The sequence below is a fragment of the Dendrobates tinctorius genome, unplaced genomic scaffold (genome assembly GCF_039654945.1).
Source record: "Dendrobates tinctorius isolate UK_male_01 unplaced genomic scaffold, ASM3965494v1 ptg000095l, whole genome shotgun sequence".
Lineage (NCBI taxonomy): Eukaryota > Metazoa > Chordata > Amphibia > Anura > Dendrobatidae > Dendrobates > Dendrobates tinctorius.
Window position 1 is genome coordinate 12,707,048 of NW_027361763.1, and position 19,566 is coordinate 12,726,613.

Consider the following 19,566-nt stretch of genomic DNA (forward strand, 5'->3'; position numbering starts at 1 on the left):
CAATACATGTATGAGTGTCCGAATATCCAGGCCAGAAAGGGGTCGCCACCTGAAAAAACATAACAGAATATACAACAAATTCCAAAGCATCCAACAACCATAATTATCGCCGAACATACAATAAATAACGATCCGACATCCACCTGCCAATTCTCCTAATCACCTCGGCTCCCAAACCAAGACTATCAGCCTCCGACGCGGCCCCAATCCTAAAAGAGAGGGACCCATACATCTCCGAGGGGGAACCAAGCTCCTACAATCCCTTCTTCAAGACCGCGATAAACTGAAAACGAGACAAATAGGTGCCATCCGCATGGCACAGCAAAGGGCCCGCTCTACCTAACCACTCGACCCAATACGACTCTAAGCACCTACGTGGGCACATAAGTGCACCTTCGACTTGCCCCAACACTACACGCCTGCCCGTCCCCCGTTGATCAGTTTTTGAACGTCGAATCCAAAAAGCAATGCCTCCCGCCCAGAATTCCACATCTGCACCAACACCCCTCCAGCCTTGCCCTTGCTACGGGACACTAACTCACCGATATGCATCGCTCCGAAAAAGGCCAAAGAAAAGGCTAACATAAACAATGCCAACTCAAAACCAGAAGTACATATGCCCTCCAAGAATCTACCTAACCCCTGCAACATACTGAAGGAAATAGGCCTATGCTTGTCACAAGTTTTACCACCCCTGCGAAAACCTCGCAACGCTTGTCTCACCAAAAATTGCTTCGTAACGTCCGTCGATCCCTGCAATCTGAAACCAAAAGCCAAACCCGCTACAAACTTGTTCACCTTAGAAACAGACAAACCCGCGTCGGCCGCCTTTCCAATTAAAAACAATACAGCCAACATCTTATCTTCCTCACTTTCAACCCCACCCCATTCTGACAACCAACTTTGCCATACTCGCCATGAGGATTCATAAGCTGACCAGGTTTGGTTCGACAACGATTCCCGAATCAAACTTCCCTCTCTTCCGTAATCACTCGCCACAGATAAGAAGGGCATTCCACGCCCGAGGCATCCGCTCCTGGCGCCAACTCTCGAAAACACCCCCACTGAAAACGAGACAAAGAATCTGCTATTGAATTTGTAACACCTGGCACATGCACTGCAGAGATACCAGCATTCAACTCCAGACAACGAAGCACCAACACTCGCACCAATCTGATCACCGGAAGAGATGAAACTGACAGACTGTTAATTACCGCCACCACACTGGCGTTATCACAATGAAAACGCACCTCCTGTTCGCAAACATCGGACCCCACACTGAGACAGCTACCACAATAGGAAACAATTCCAACAATGCCAAGTTTTTCATTAGGCCCAACGACTTCCATGCTTTCGGCCACTGCCCAACACTCCACTTTCCCTTGCAACAGACACCGTAACCTGAAGAGCCCGCTGCATCAGTGTAGATCTCAAAGTCAAAATTAGTCAAGGTTTCCTCCTGCATCAATGACCGCCCGTTGTAACTTCGTAAAAAACGTTGCCAAACCATCAGGTCCTCCCTATGCTCCTTAGTCAAACAGATATAATGGTGCGGAGCCTTTACACCAGCTGTCGCCCCAGCCAGACGACGAGAAAAAATGCGACCCATGGGCATAATCCTACAGGCAAAGTTCAACCTTCCCAATAAAGATTGCAAATCCTTTAGTGTCACTTTCCGCAACCTCACAATCCTCTCGACTTCTTGCTTTACCAATGACAATTTGTCTTCCGGTAAACGACATTCCATGTTTTCTGAATCGATAACTATGCCTAAAAAACTTATAACAGTCTTAGGCCCTCAGTCTTCTTGCTTGCCAACGGCACTCCAAAACGCTCCGCCACCCAAAACATGGCTGCCAACACATTCCTACACAACGATGAATCCGGGGGACCGATAAAAAGAAAATCATCCAGATAATGAATGATTGATTGCACACCTGCCACATCTCTTACCACCCATTCCAGAAAAGTGCTGAATGTCTTGAACAGCAAACAAGAAATCATGCAACCCATCGGCAAACACCAGTCGAGGTAGAAACCCCCGTTCCAAAAACAACCTAGCAACGGGATACTTTCCGCATGTACCGGCAATAAACGAAAAGCCGATTCAATGTCGTTTTTAGCTAACAGAGCCCCTGAACCATAACGTCGTACCCATTGCACTGCCGTATCAAACGAGGTATACTCCACCGAACACAACTCTTTGTCAATACCATCGTTAACCGACAACCCTTTTTTTTGGTACGATAAATGCTGAATAAAACGGAACTTGTTCGGCTCCTTTTTTTGGAACTACCCCCAAGGGGGAAACTATCAGACCCACAACTGGTGCACTGGGAAAAGGGCCCGCCATCCTACCCAATTCCACTTCCTTTTTTAACTTGGCATCCACTACCCCCTTATGCACCGGCGCAGACCGCAAATTTTTTATCGAAAAAGGAACCGCATGACCAGGGGGGGAAATCCTGAAGCCCTCAACAAAACCATCCCAAATAACCTTGGCCTCCGCCCGGGCCGGGTATCTATTTAGAAAGGGGGCCATCTCTTGAACTCTCACTGGGCTCTCCCCCTTGACTGGCACCCATGAGGGGCTTTCCTTTTCCCTTTTTGAAACATTTTGCAGCCCCGTGGGAGCTCCCATTGCAGTGGAAGCACACATGCTTGAACTTGAAGCTTTTCCCGTACTTACACTGCCCGTCATTAAACTGCCAGCATGTTCCAGACTTTTCTTTTCCTCCCTGGGTTGCCTGACCACTACCTCCGTGTCCAGCCTGTTGATTGCCACTACCCCCACTCCCGTGAAAGGACTGCCCATACCTCACTGGAGCCATCACCTGCAGCCACAAACCAATGTCCTTCTGATCCCATTTTATCTCTGATCTCACCGCCTTCCTCTGTCTAAACTGTTCATCGTATCGTAGCCACGCTTGGCCCCCATAAATACGATGTGCCTCACCGATAGCGTCCAGATAGCAAAACAGCCCCGAACAATTTCCAGGAAACTTTTCACCCACAACACTCGCCAAAATAGCGAATGCTTGCATCCAATTTACAAACGTCTGCGGAATCAGCCACCACCTCCTCTTTTCCTCCTCCTCCTTCTTACTATCGTTCCTTTTTTCCCTTATCTAAATTAAATTTCTCCAACGGGAGGAGGGAAAATTTCTCGATGTACTCGTCCCACCAAATCTTTTCCTTCACCTCTTTCTTTAGATGGGCTCCCAACGGTCCCTCAAAACACATGTAAACCTCTCCCTTAGCCCTATCGTCCAGTTTAGTCTTGTCACCTTTATCCGTTTCCATCTGGACCGACACCGATACCCCCGCAGCTGCCCTTCCATCACACTCGACTGGCCTCAACACCTCCCCCTCTGTCTGTGTGCCGGACCCCCGACCCCCTAACCAAGCCCCCACCGGAGATGGGGCTGCCTCCCCCATTACAACCCCTTCAAGTCTCCTCAAAATTTGTGACATGTTGCTCAAAATATCCCGCTGGCCAGGCACTTCCGCCCCGCTAGGCCCACTACACCCTCTTTGCTCCCTAGCCTCCCCTTGACTACCCCCACTCTCCTGCAATACAGCCTCTGCGGGCGACAAACATGACATGGAACCATACTCACGTAGCTGCGCGGGTGCTGTGTCCCCGCCAGCTGAATGTCCAGAGTCCAGACGTCCTCCGCTATCCTGGCGTTTGCTGGCCGAGTCAGATCCCACTGACCCCCTCCGCTGCTCCCGGCCCGCGCCCCTGGCCTCCTCGTCACCAGGGGGGACCTGAGCACGTGACTCCGGGCACTCTATGGACCTCCGACCCGAGCGGACCTGCGTCGATCCCCAGACCCGGACCGACCCGTCCGGCCCGCAGCGCCATCTGACCGACTGCCAGACAGCAGGACATTGCTATCTGCCGCTCTCCTTGCCGCCTCTGAAGTGCCCCGATCTCACATCATCCCATCTATCTGGGGTCACATGAAGAGACAGGAGGATCCGCACACGCCTCATACACAGAATATCTGGGGTCAGGTCTCTAAGATGTCTGACACAAAATCCCTGCCTAGTTTCTGGCTCTTTTGAAGGCAAAAGGCAGTCGCCAAATACTGGCTTGATTTAGATTTCTATTATATTTATTCACTTTGCATTTTATTAATTGATAAAAATAAACTATGCTGTGTTTCTGTGCGCTCGGTGGGCACGTCAAAACGACACATCCACATGTCCCGCATACCCAATGTTAAAGACAGGTACGCAGGACGTATGCAGAAATAGGTGGAGCTAGACAGAAGTGCGGAAATAGGGGGAGCTAATCGGAATAATTGTGGAAGTAGGCGGAGCTAATCGGAAGAAGTGCTGAAGTAGGCGGAGCTAAACGTAAGAAGAGCGGAAGCAGGCGGAGCTAAATGGAAGAAGTGTGAAAGTGGGCGGAGCTAAATGGAAGACGTTACGAAGTAGGGTGAGCTAAACGTAAGAAGTGCAGAAGTAGGCGGAGCTAAATGGAAGTGTGAAAGTGGGCGGAGCTAAATGTAAGACGTTCCGAAGTAGGGTGAGCTAAATGTAAGAAGTGCAGAAGTAGGCGGAGCTAAATGGAAGAGGTGTGGAAGTAGGCGGAGCTAAATGGAAGTGCGGAAGTAGGTGGCGCTAAATGGAAGTGCGGAAGTAGGCGGAGCTAAATGGAAGAAGTGTGGAAGTAGGTGGAGCTAAATGGAAGAAGTGCTGAAGTAGGCAAAGCTTAAAGGAGGAAGTACGCAGCCCTCCACAGCTCAGCCAAACGCTAATGTGAAACCGGGCTAGGGGACCTTTATAAACGCTTAGGAGCCTTTGCAGGTGTTTTTTTATTAATCATTCTAACTTACTGAGATAATGACTTTTGGGTTTTCATTGGCTGTAAGCCATAATCATTAACATTAACAGAAATAAACACGTGAAATAGATCACTCTGTAATGACTCTATAGAATATAGGAGAGTCACTTTTTGTTTTAAAGAACTGAAATAAATTAATTATTTGATGATATTCTAATTTTGTGAGAATCACTTGTATGACTATACATAGAATACACACACACACATATATATATATATATATATACACACAGTACACAGGCATACACAGAGATGACATTTACACAGACATATACAAATATACATAATTACAGTAATATATAATATACACAGAGATGACAAACAGAATACACGTATATGCATAAATACAGTAAAATATATATATAGAACAGCTCCATACATATAGATGACATACACACACATATATATATATAATGAACACAGTCCCCCCCTTACCCCCCTAGTAAAATAATGTTCTATCTCCAGCTAGCTGCTCAGCCCTCACCTGCAGATCATTCCTCCTCCGCCATGTGAGCAGTCGGTCCTGTCTGCTATTATATCCCTCCAGTCTCACATAACCCAACCTTCGCCCTGTGACGGATACTCTTGTGTGTACTTTGTGGCAGGTAACGTGGTATCCGCAGCAGGTGACACCCTACAACCTCCAGCCGCATGTGACCACAATGGCCCTAATTCTCAGGGACCTCCCTATACCACTAGACAATGACATCAATGTTCATACAATGCTTAATAATACTCCTATAAGGCGGTCATACAGTGACGTCATCCACTGCTCAAATATTACTGTTTATTCAAAACAGCGATCGACACTTGGTAAATGGAAGCGTCATGCAGCAGCCAAATAATACTACCGAAGAGACAGTGCCCTACAATACAAAAAATGCCAACATATAGTGTCCAAATAACTATGCTACAAAAAGGCAACATAGTATAGTCATACAGTGCCTGCATAACAGTACCAAAAATGGTCTAATAATACCACTATATAAAACAGAAATATAATTACAATATGGATAAAAAATATATTAGAGAATGACCAGATATTAAAGCTACACTGCGCCCAAATAATATCACCATAGAATGGCTTAATAATGCTGCCATCCAAAATAGAACTGATGCTATCATGTGTTTTCTAAAATTATTCTCCTATGATGACCACATTATTATAATCACACAGCGCTCAAATAATAGCACCATGTAATAGCTTAATAATACCAGCATATAAAACAGAAATACTACTGCAATATTGATATATAAATAATGACGCTACATAATAAACACATATTATAGTCATTTGGTGGCCAAATAGTAGTACAATATAATAGCATACTAATACTGCTGCACTAAACAGAAATAATGCTGCCATATGGTGTCCAAATTATTTTGCTAAATTATGATCACATCTTATAGCCATACAGTGCCCAAATAATAGTGCCATATAACAGGATGATAATACCACCATACAAAAGAAAAATAGTACTACCATATGGCTCTTAATGATTATGCTTTAGGTATTAATAGTGCCACATGGAGGTCTAATAACACAATACACAACGACACGTAACAAGAAAATTCTGATTTTTGGGGGTCTGACTACCACAAGGCTGCCACTAAGAAGACCCCGCTGCAGACAGATTTCTAGGTGGTCTAGTATTTAGTAATCAGAATATATGAGATATAATAATCACAGCTGAGGTTTTGCTACAGTTGCATTCAGTGCAGCTCCATCTTGATGAGTCTCCTGATACATTGTTGGGGTCTGTCTGGTAGGAGAGAGGTTTGTTCCTGAACCCCCCTTTACCTGTCAGTGAATGGCTCCTGTCCCTGCAGCCTGGGCTCTACATTAGGACAGGACTGTCTCAGGTTCTGGACTGCGGCGCCTTGTAAAGTGCAATCACTGGACCTGCACACATCCACATACCAAAAATTCCTGATGTCTCTCCAGGGTCACGTGCCTGGCACAGCTCATAGGAGTGGAGCCAGATAAAAGGGGCAAACTGGGAATCATCAGTGTACTGGGTGTGCTGGGATGGGGGGGGGGTGATGAAGCTCTTGGAAAACTTTATACAAGTTACGTCTTAAAGGGGCGTCTTACTAATATAAAATTCCCAGTCCCAGGTGAGAAACCAGCATGTCCCAGTATAGCGAAACCAGGGCGGCCACCCAGGTTCCCTTGACTTATGAATGATTTCTTCTTGCCAGGCATATCAGGTGGGCGAGAACAGAGGCACTGAGGGGTTCAGCTGAAGTGTGAAGAAAGCATGAGTGATATGACATCCTCTGCTGGATGTCAGCTAGTAAAGTAGAGACCATATGGGCTGGCCTTCTCCCCTCCCTGGGCTTATAGTTGGGTCGCCCTCCCAGGGCCGTGGGGTGCTCGGTACAGGGCCGGCGTCAGGGGAATGTGTCACAGCAGCGGTGACCCGGTCCATGGCCCTGGGCGCCCAAGTAATGGGGGAATGATGTAATGTAGATTAAGTGGAATGGAATAGTTTGTGATGCCACCTGTGGTGTTCGGCAAGGGAGGTGTTAAGCCGACGCTGCAGACAGATCCTCTGGGACAGATGGTTTGATGCCGCAGTGATGGTATAGCCCTCCACAGGCAGGGCTGATGTCCCAGGGCAGAGTAGTTGTAATGGTTGTGGAAAGGCGCAGGCAGTGTAAAGGATGGTACCCAGATGTAGTGGTGCTGAGCAGGTTGGCGCAAGAATGAATGGAGGACACCGAGGCTTGCAGTTCCAAAGCTTTACTCACAGTCTGCGGTACACAAGGGTGCCTGCCTCTGGACCGTGTCCTCCGGGTCAGAGACTCAGCCAACCTCCAGGCAAGATGGAAAGCTCCTCTCCAACACTCCGCCAACATGTACCTCTCCTGAACGACTCCTCTATTGCGCCTTAAAGTGTGAAGATCTCCAGTACCGTGGTACTCTGGAGTTCCTCCTGTCAGATGTTCCCAAGAACTCTACTCGTATCGCAGACTGCTGTAGCCTGCTTCGGGGACTCCCTTCTCCTGAGTCCCGGTTCTCTATCCGTGTTGCTGTTGTGCCCCAAGTCTTAGTTGGGAGTAGTGCATTTACAGCCTACTACTCCACCGGTGTCTGCTGCAGAACCATAAGTGTCCACACAACCTCAGGGACCGGGCCCCGGGATTGCGCTGAGAACCTGTAAGCAGGGTTCCTCTTCCAACCCACGTCTCCTCTCTGTTCTCTATACTCCTTCGTTCCGTAGTGATCCTTCTCTCTCTTATGGAAGCTTAGGTTGCAGTTCTACGTCTTTCTCCTTCTTTCCCTTTCCCGTGCCAGCTGGCTCAGATCACTGAGGCAGCTGCAGCACTCCTTCCTCCATCCCTTCTTCCAGGGATCCTCACTCCTGAGTGACTTCTTACCCGCCTGAAATTCTGCCAGACTGAACCTCTAATCCTACACTTTCCCACTCTTTTATATATCTCAACTCCACCCACCTCCCAGCACATCTCGTGTTCCATGCAGGGAACCACCAGAGGTGCTCTGCTACTCTCTAAGCACTGAGCCGCAATGTGGTTGTGCAGAACTACCCTGTTGTGTGGGGTGCGAGTGTTGGAGCGTGGAAAGGAGTTCCCACCTTACCTGGATGGTGGGGCACTACACCTTAGGAGAAGGTGCAGTACCTCTGTGGCGACTGAGCCTCAGGGGCGCCACAATAGCCTATTTAAAATGGCCATCAAAATAACAAAACCTATACCATGCCCATATACAGCTCTGGCAAAAATTAAGAGACCGCTGCAAAATGTTCAGTTTGTCCGATTTTTCTCTTTATATTTTGGAGTAAATGTAAATTGCTCTTTTATTCTATAAACGACAACATGTCTCTGAATTTCCAAGCACTAAATTTTGTATTTATTTTCAGAAAATGAGAAATGGTCAAAAGAACAAAAAATACGGTGCTTGCAGACCTCAAATAATGCTAAGAAAACAAGTTCATAATCATTTAGAAACAGCAATACTAATGTTTTAACTCAGGAAGAGTTCAGAAATCAATATTTTGTGGAATAACCATGATTGTTAATCACAGCTTTCCTGCGTCTTGGCTGCTTTCCACCAGTCTCTCACACGGCTTTTGGGTGACCTTATGCCACTCCTGGTACACATATGTAAGCAGTTATTCTTTGTTTGATGGCTTGTGACTATCCATCATCCTCTTCATTACATTCCAGAGGTTTTCAATGGGGCTCAGGTCTGGAGATTGGGCTGGCCATGACAGGGATTTGATGTGGTGGTCCTTCATCCAGACATTGATTGACCTAGCTTTGTGGCATGGCGCATTGTCCTGCTCGAAACACCAGTCCTCAGAGTTGGAGAACATTGCCTGAGCAGAAGAATTCAGCTGTTTTTCCAGGATAACCTTGTATGCAGCTTGATTCATATGTCCTTTGCAAAGATTAACCTGCCCAATTCCAGCATTGCTGAAGCATCCCCAGATCATCACTGATCCTCCACCAAATTTCACAGTGGGTGCCAGACACTGTGGCTGGTACGCATCTCCAGGTCTCCATCTAACCATTAGACGACCAGGTGTTGGGCAAAGCTGAAAATTAGACTCATCAGAGAAGATTACCTTACTCCAGTCCTGTATGGTCCAATCCTTATGGTCTTCGGCAAACTTCAGCCTGGCTCTCCTTTGCTTCTCATTGATGAAAGGCTTTTTTTTCTAGCTTTACATGACTTAAGCCCTGCCTCTAGGAGCCTGTTACAAACTGTTCTTGCCGTGCACTTCACCCCAGCTGCCATTTGCCATTCCTTTTGTAGGTCACTTGATGTCATCCTGCGGTTGCTGAGTGACATTCGAATAAGATGACGGTCATCCAGGTCAGTGGAGAATCGTTTTCACCCTCTGCCGGTCTGTAGCTTTGTTGTCCCTAATGTCTGCTGCTTGACCTCGTTGTAATGGTTTGCCGTCTTAGAAATTTTAAGGAAGGAGGCAACATGACGCTCACTGTATCCCTCTGCTAGTAAAGCCAGAATTGAGTCCTTCTTTTCCTCACTCAAGACTTTTCTTTTCAACTCCTTTGGCATGGTTAAAAGTTATTTTTTCATTCCTATTACTTTTGGGATATTACTAGCACTTGTTTTGCCATCCAGCTTGTCCTATTACAGGAGGATTGTGAACACCACAGCAGGGTTTTTTATACTTTCCTTCATTAAATAAGACCTGGTTCAGGTGATCACCTAATCAGAAGCACATTAAGTAGAATGAGGTATACTCTGGTTGGAATTCAACCGACACTGGAATGGAATGGCTGTCAGACATGTAGAGAAGCTGATTTTTATAAAACTGTGCAGTGGTCACTTAATTTTTGCCAGAGCTGTATATATAAACCACATTCCTTTTTAAGGAATACTTTTAAATTAAGAAAAATTCATAGACCGCCTAATCATCTCCAGCTTTCTAGAAGTATTCCGGCCCCTAGACTCAGATTACACAGGGTTTAAGACCCGACAGACCCTAAAATGTTTCAGATCCCAAATTTAGACCCCAAAGTAAAAAGTGATTCAGACCCCAGATTTAGACTTCAAAGTGTTTTGGAGCACATATCACAAAGTGTTTCAGCCAGGTCTAAGACTCAAAATCACAAAGTTTTAGATGCCAAAATCAGAATCAATGCTTCACCTTGGACTACATCTATACAGTGTTACAATGTTTTAGACCCAAGACTCTGATCCTAAAAAGTTTCAGACTCTGAACTCAGATCCCAAAGGTTTCAGGCTTCCAGACTTAGACCCCACAGTTTTTAGACCCCAAATTCTAAACACCCAAATCACCAAAGTGTTTCACACAACCGACATACACCCTAAACTAAGTTTTACTCCCAAGGGCTTGGCACTCTGATTTAGACCTCTGCCTCAGAAGTGTTTTAGACCATAGATCGCAAAGTGTTCCATACCCCAAATGTAGGATGGAATCTCCAGCGCTGGACTTCAGTTAAAAATTCATCATTTATTATAAATTCTTAAAACCGGACAGAAAAAAGTATGAATAAGGACTCACAGGCAGATGGGGTCTCTGGTGGTCTCCAACCAACGCGTTTCGACCTAGAGGGTCTTACTCATGGTTCACACTAGACCAATACTGATGACTACAAATAATACAAAGACTGGTAAACCACAGGTGTTGGACAAAAGAATTAATGAAAATAGGGAGTATCCCTACCAGTTAACTCTTGCAAAACACTCAGCCTAATGTGGAGCTGAAATATACATTAACCCTTTTACCATTAGTAAATGAAATAATGTAAACAAAAACTTATCGGAAAAACAGGAAAAAATAAAAACTAATGAAAAGATATCATAAGAATATAATGAATAGCAAAAAAATAAAATAACATAAAATATTTTTTTGCTATTCATTATATTCTTATGATATCTTTTCATTAGTTTTTATTTTTTCCTGTTTTTCCGATAAGTTTTTGTTTACATTATTTCATTTACTAATGGTAAAAGGGTTAATGTATATTTCAGCTCCACATTAGGCTGAGTGTTTTGCAAGAGTTAACTGGTAGGGATACTCCCTATTTTCATTAATTCTTTTGTCCAACACCTGTGATTTACCAGTCTTTGTATTATTTGTAGTCATCAGTATTGGTCTAGTGTGAACCATGAGTAAGACCCTCTAGGTCGAAACGCGTTGGTTGGAGACCACCAGAGACCCCATCTGCCTGTATGTCCTTATTCATACTTTTTTCTGTCCGGTTTTAAGAATTTATAATAAATGATGAATTTTTAACTGAAGTCCAGCGCTGGAGATTCCATCCTTTATTTTGCTTCAGTCAACGCCCCTGATCAAGGTGACTCCGTGCGCAGGAGGATTATGGATCGCAACTGAGACTGGTGAGCTGACCTCCCTTCATTTTCCCTAGCCTTCTATAACTATACCCCAAATGTAGACCCAAGACTCAGACCAAAGCCTAGCTTTTCAGACCTAAAACTCAAATGCCAAAGTCTGAGTCAGAACAAAATGGCTTTCACACTGGACTACAGCTCTATAGCATTTTCTAAACTAGACTCAGACCCCAAAGAGTTTCATACCCCAGAATTAGGTCCCAAAGACCTCAGAATCAGATAGGCAAAATGTTTTAGAACAATGACTCACAGTCTAAAGTGCTTCAGACAACAAAGTTTTAAAGCATAGATTCAGACTCCAAGATTAGACTTGGACCCTAGGTTTAGACCCACGACTAAGACAAAAGTGTCACAGATCTAAGACGCAAACCACAACATTTTATCTAACAAACTCAGATCTAAAGATGTTTTACCGTGAACTATGACTCTGCATGCCTGAAGATCTTCATGCCCCCGGCTCAGGTCCCAAAGATGTTTTAAACCCCAGAATGTCAAAGTGGTTTAGATCTGAGACTCTGACCATACAGTGTTTCAGACCTTAGACTTAGACCTTACAGTTTTTTAGACATTAAAAACAGATCCCAAAAAGTTTCAGCCCCCAGACTCAGATTATGACTATCTATGATGTACAACCGTTGGGTTCAAGACACGTAGGAAAGTCTCTTAAGATTTTCGCATTGTTTTGACCAATATGAAATAAAGTGATTTTTATTTTTCATCTTTTTATTTTTTGTCCTGATGCCGGAGAACACTTTTCTCAGTCCAGATCTAAGACTCAAGCCCCAAAGGTTTATACAATAAAATCAGACCTTAAAGTGTTTCACACTGCACCATGACTCTACCAACCCAAAGCCACCCCAAAAGTTTGAGACCCTAGAATCAGACCTCAAAAGTGTTTTAGACTCGAGTCACAGACCCTAAAGTGGTTCAGACCCCATACTACAGACCTAAAAGTTTTTTAGACTCCAAAAATGTTTTACACTCAGGTGATTCAGATTCCAAACACTAAAGTTTCTTTTACAGATTCAGATCCCATTTTGATCCAGACTCCAAAGTGCCGTAATTTGGAAGCAGGCTCTTCTGGAAGTCCATATGATCTCATTTTTGATGGACCTCCTGGAGATTCCAGGACAGTTGGTAACGTAACCACAGTGTCTGCATGGGTTACCATAGACTTAGTCTATCAGGGCCATTTTTTTCAATAATTCCGTTCTACAGTGCACATTTTTGGGGAAAATGAATGACAACATTCCATATTGTCGCCATAGTTACACCTTGTTGTTATGCAAACGGAATGTTCTAAGAATTGAAATAAAACACAGATCTTGCCTGTAAATCTTGGGCTGTCAGATCCAGCACCTGCTCCCTGGATGGCCGCAGTTCTGGGTGAGTAATATCTGATGGATTTAGGGAGGACACGTTCCATCAGCAGAACTTGTGATGGGGAGAGGGGGGGGGATTCGGGAAAAAAATATGGAAGGAGTTTTATGACTCCCAGCAGATATATGGCTTCTCTGTAGATAGCATTAACCCTTCTGTGACGCTCAATGGAGGAGACAGCGACACACAAGTGCGGGATCAGACTATGGAGACACAGAGATCTGCATAGGAGCTTTATATAGAAAAAAATAAAGAGATTTTTTTAAATTTAATCAGGTCATTTTTTTTTTTAAATTCCGGATGCATTGCAGCAATAAAAAAAAAAAAAAAAAAAAAAATTTATAAAATTGGTCATGCCCTTTAAATTTTAAAGAGACAGATATAGGATATGGATGTCACCCTGAGTCTGTGTCACGCAGCTCATTTTAGCAAGAGATTTATGATGTGTCGTACAGAACTTAGACCATCCCTTTAAGAGCTGTTCGTTCTCCTGTATATGCGGCACGTCCTCCTCGGCAGCAGCAGGGCACAGGAGCCATTGATTTCAGAGATGTTTACTGCTTGGAGAAGTGACATTTTTTAGGCACGAGCTTCATCTCTTCAGTTGCTGTGAGGGTGGCTTGACGAGGATAACATGGCATCAGCCCAGGAACTGAACGCCTTTATTTTCCCTCACGTTTTTTTTCAAAGCTGCTTTTTTTTTTACAATGTTCTCATCCTTCCATAATTTTACACATTAAAAAAAGAAAAAAAGTTATATAATCAATATGAAAACTATGATTGCATGCCATGACTGATTTAACCACTAGGGGCAGCATTTCAAGACTATTGGTTCAGTATGAAAAATGATAGCGTCCACTCAAATTGGGGGGGGGAAACGTGAAAAATCGTTAGTTCTCATTTATTGACACAGTGAATATGGCTTATAATGCTTTTAAGGCCATAATCCTTGTGCCGACCGGCCACCATGGCAGCCACAGGCCCAGGCTGCCATGTGAGGTCCTATACGAAGCCCAGCCATATGCCGAGCTTCACGGGACATGGTCAATTTCACATTACACTGCCACACTGTGGTATTGAAGTGTATTACATAGATGATCAAATGATCTTTTAACGAGACCATTTAAAAATGTTAAAAAAATATTTTTTAGGAAATATAAAAATAACCGCCCAAAAATAAGAAAGTTTAAATCACCCCTTTTTTCCTCAAAAGTAAATAGCAAAATGTAAAAAAAAATGAAAAAAATAAATTTGGTATTTCTGCATGCGTTCATTGCCTGAATTAATGATATCTAAAAATATTTATAAACGCTGAAATATAAAAAAAAAAAAATTAAACGACAAAAGTTGAGGAATTTTTTCACTGTAATGCAAAAAAAAGAAATTAAAACTTAATTCATACACCATGATGATAAAATCGTCAGCCCAGCACGCAAAAAACAAGTCCCCTGATAACTCGTCCATGGAAAAATAGGAACCTTATGGGTCACCAAATTTTTTCATTACAAAGTTCTGAATTTTTTTTACCAATAAAATGTTTGGGAAAAAAAAAATCATATAAATTTGGTGCCGACAAAATTGTACAGATCAGTGTAATCACATTGTTTGGTCATTTTTACCATGCAATGAACGCCGTGAATACAAAACCTAAAAAATAATGGCGGAGTGGAGGGTTTTTTCTTACTATTTCAAATTTATTTCTTGTATATTATTTTTATTATTATTTTATCTCGTATCTTATTTATTTCTTGTATATTACATGGTAAAATAAACGGTGTCATTCCAAACTTCACCGAAAAAATACAAGGCCTCATAGGGTGATAGGTCCATGGAAAAATAAAAAAAGCGCAAAAAAAAAAAAAAAAAAAAAAAAAAAATGGAAGAGGTTAAAACAAATTTGTGATAAAATAAGACACAGTCTACATGATGTCAATTAAATCGAGGCCGATGCACATAATAAACCCAACTAATGAAGATGTCAAAATGGCCGCCTCCATCTGCCCCGATGAGGTCTCCATGGCAACAGCTTTTACCAAGGAAACTCTAAACATGTGAAAAGATGTAGATGTGTGCGATAATTAGACATAGGAGGGTTTGTTTTTCTGTGGGACAAGTGGTACTTTCAATGACACCATTCATTTTACCTCATAGTGTACTTCTGATTGATTGGTAAAGTATTTTTGAGGCACAGTAGCTACCAAAAAAATGTAATTATGACATTCTTGATTTTTTTCTGTTTACGCGGTTATACTGGGTCCAGGCACTAGCGATGCGGCAGGGATTTCATCCAGTGACATGTACACACCACAGGAAGAAGTCCCCGCTAGTGTTGAGCATTCCGATACTGCAAATATCGGGTATCGGCCTATAATCGCAGTATCGGAATTCTGATACTGAGTTCCGATACTTTTTGCATATCGAATACCGGAATCGGAAGTTTCCATAATGCAATGAGCCAGTTTGATTTGATTCAGCCAATGAGGAATCCTAAGAAGTGTGGGCACATCCTGTTAGGATGTTAACTAATGGCATGGTTGTGATTGGCTGCGAGCAGACCGCCCAGCTGCTCCTCCCCCAGACACACGCTGAACAGTGATCTATGGAAAGTGAAACTAGTGAGGGAGGAGGAAACGACCAGTTCTCATTTCAATGCCAGAACACCCCCCCCCCGGACGTTTATCTTAGAAGCAAGAGATGATATCTTGGAAACAGACTAGCCGCAGAAGGTAAATTACTTATTGTCAGCATTCTGCAGCCTAGATATGCACTGAGATTATGTGAAAAGCCCGGACAACCTGTTCTGTTATGTATTTCCGCCAAGTTGGATCGCCCGCCAGGGCTGGTGGGGAACTCGGTACCGGGCCCGTTGGTTTCAATGGGAGATGTCACGGTAGCTGTGACCCGGTCCGTGGCCCTGGGCGTCCATTGTAAAAGGTAAATGTTGAACGTGTGGATGATAATTAAAGTTTATGAGTGAATGATTCATAACACCACCTGTGGTGTTCGGCAATGAAGATGTTAAGCCGACGCTGCAGACAGATCCTCTGGGACAGATGGTGTGGTGCAGCTTTGATGTTGTGGCCCTCCACAGGTAGGGCTGTAGTCCCAGGGCAGTGTAGATGGAGAGGTAGTGAAGAGACGTAGATGGTGCAGTGCCAGGCACAGAGATGTAGCAGTGCTGAGTGTGTTGGCGCAGGAATAACTGGAGGACACCAGGGCATGTAGTTCCAAAGCGTTACTCACAGTCTGTTGTGCATACAGGTGCCCGCATCCTCCAGGTCAGGGGCTCAATCAACCTCCAAGCTAGATGAAGCACTCCGTTCCAACACTCCGCCAACATATGCCTTCTCTGAACGTCTCCCTCTATTGCTACACAACCCCTTTAACATAGTCAATATCTTTGTAACTCCGAACGTCTTTAAAAAAAATTTAATTCCTGCTATTCCATTTGATTGGGCTAAACCTCTATGCCTTTAATGTCTCCTCCACCTCCCCCAATACATTCTACATTATTCTTAGTTGTTTTTCTTCATGTAGAATTAACGTACAAGGAAAGTAAGGATTTATTTTCATTCCGATATTTCTGTCCCATTGACTTGCATTGGTTTCCGGTATCGGAATCGGCGATATCCGATACATTTTGGGTATCGGTCGGATCCAATCCGATCCGATATTTCCCGATATCGGAAGGTATCACTCAGCACTAGTCCCCGCCACTGCCCGGACCTGATGAGCGATCACTGGTAATAACTGTGATCTGAGCATAGCCGTGATGTCAGAGTAGCTGCTGCATATCACAGTAATATCCGGTGAGTGCTCATCAGCTCCGGGTACTTGAGCTGCAAAGGGGACTTTACCTAGTGGTGAGTACACATGATCTAATGAAATCACCGCCGCAGCGCCTTTTCCTGGACCTGGTGAGCGATCAGTGATTATTACTGTGATCTGAGCACCGCAATGACATTAATGCAGAGCTTAGAACACAGTAATTGTCCACTGAGCCGTGTATCTAACCCTACCTTGTGAGGTACAGTCTGCTGAACGGTATATCTAATCCTTGCATGTGTGATACTGACTGCTGAGCATTGCAATTATTGTGATCTAAGCGAAGCAGCCGCAATGATATGACGGCTCCGCTCAGATCTCTGTAAAGACCAGTGAACAGCGCAACTCTAACAGCATCTGCACATCAGAGGTCCTCGGCGACACTGTCCACATCTCTGTATCACTTTGTAGTCACCAACAATATGACGTTGCACAGTGATCCTAAACTTCATCCTCCCTTATCCCTTTGCAAATCCCCAAATGTAGAAGGGAGGAGCAAAAGCAGACCCCGCCCACTTTTACTGCATCCATAATGCAAAATGGGGAATAGAAGCGCACAAGGTTTTCATGGTAAATTTCAGCAGCTGTTCCCAATAATGTATAAAAGTTGCAAATATTAAAACTTTTTAGGCTATTTTTCATATTTTATACCACTGAAAATAAAAATATTTATATTTACCGCATTTAAACAAATTTAAAAAAGTAATGCTTAATATATTTTTAATTGTTGAAAAAAAGGTTTTGGTCTGGGTTCTGGATAAGGGAAGTACCATCTGGGGGATGGATTATGAAGAGTCCAGTCTGTATTTCGGGGGGGGCTAGTCTAGGGTCTGTATCAAGAAAAGCCTGATTTGGGGTCTTCATCAAGGGGATCCTGCATAAGATCATAGGTTCTACATTTGTGTCTATTAGGGGTCTGCGCTTTGTACTCATTTGGGGGGTCTTAGATGTGCATTTAGGGTGGGGCAATCATCTGTGTTTGTTTGGGGGGTCTGGTTTGGGGCGTTGTATTAGTGTATGGGGGTGTGATGAAGTAATCGTCTGCAATATTTAGGACCCATACGCTGTAGGGTGTGGGTGGTGGGGTATAGGCGTGAACAGGAATCAGCTCACAAATTCTATGGATCATAGACTGCGCTCTGCTTTATTGGTACTCTTTAAAAAATTCCCTAATATCCGTTCTCAAAAATGTGCTAAACTAGAGCATATCTAAGATTATCATGTATGATACTGTCCAATGTTATCCAAGTCCATAATAATGCCATAAATATCAAAAAACCTTTAATACATAATACTAAGTCAGTGTAGCTTAACCCATCACACATGATTATACTGTCTTCTCGGTATCTAAGCCCATCACATTAACTAGTATATGAATCTAACATGTAGCTGAATCCATTATGTGAGGCATAATCATATCATAGCATTTATCCGTGGAATTAAACAATAACGGGGATACTATAATTAAATACATACACTCACTGGCCACTTTATTAGGTACACCTGTCCAACTGTGTGTTAAGACTTAATTTCTAATCAGCCAATCACATGGCGGCAACTCAGTGCATTTAGGCATGTAGACATGGTCAAGACAATCTCCTGCAGTTCAAACCGAGCATCAGTATGGGGAAGAAAGGTGATTTGAGTGCCTTTGAACGTGGCATGATTGTTGGTGCCAGAAGGGCTGGTCTGAGAATTTCAGAAACTGCTGATCTACTGGGATTTTCACACACAACCATCTCTAGGGTTTACAGAGAATGGTCCGAAAAAGAAAAAAAATCCAGTGAGCGGCAGTTCTGTGGCCAGAAATGCCTTGTTGATGCCAGAGGTCAGAGGAGAATGGGCAGACTGGTTCGAGCTGATAGAAAGGCAACAGTGACTCAAATTGCCACCCGTTACAACCAAGGTAGGCAGAAGAGCATCTCTGAACGCACAGTGCGTCGAACTTTGAGGCAGATGGGCTACAGCAGCAGAAGACCACACTGGGTACCACTCCTCTCAGCTAAGAACAGGAAACTGAGGCTACAATTTGCACAAACTCATCGAAATTGGACAGTAGAAGATTGGAAAAACGTTGCCTGGTCTGATGAGTCTCGATTTCTGCTGCGACATTCGGATGGTAGGGTCAGAATTTGGCGTAAACAACATGAAAGCATGGATCCATCCTGCCTTGTATCAACGGTTCAGGCTGGTGGTGGTGGTGTCATGGTGTGGGGAATTTTTTCTGGGCACTCTTTGGGCCCCTTGGTACCAATTGAGCATCGTTGCAACGCCACAGCCTACCTGAGTATTGTTGCTGACCATGTCCATCCCTTTATGACCACAATGTACCCAACATCTGATGGCTACTTTCAGCAGGATAATGCGCCATGTCATAAAGCTCGAATCATCTCAGATTGGTTTCTTGAACATGACAATGAGTTCACTGTACTCAAATGGCCTCCTCAGTCACCAGATCTCAATCCAATAGAGCATCTTTGGGATGTGGTGGAACGGGAGATTCGCATCAGGGATGTGCAGCCGACAAATCTGCGCCAACTGTGTGATGCCATCATGTCAATATGGTCCAAAATCTCTGAGGAATGCTTCCAGCACCTTGTTGAATCTCTGCCACGAAGAATTGAGGCAGTTC

The 19,566-nt window shown here is 43.9% G+C and overlaps 1 protein-coding gene across 4 annotated transcripts in view; it reads right to left on the bottom strand.

Moving 5' to 3' along the window:
- LZTS3 (leucine zipper tumor suppressor family member 3) overlaps positions 1-19,566 on the bottom strand; it is a 153,250-nt gene that overhangs the window by 27,808 nt on the left and 105,876 nt on the right. Inside the window, exon 1 of one of the 4 annotated variants that reach the window (XM_073586748.1) lies at positions 16,353-18,404. The exons of the other annotated variants lie outside the window; for them this stretch is intronic. The gene's annotated coding sequence lies outside the window, so the exon portion shown is untranslated. Of the gene's footprint in view, positions 1-16,352; positions 18,405-19,566 lie in introns of those variants that run through there. 4 annotated transcript variants of the gene reach the window in all.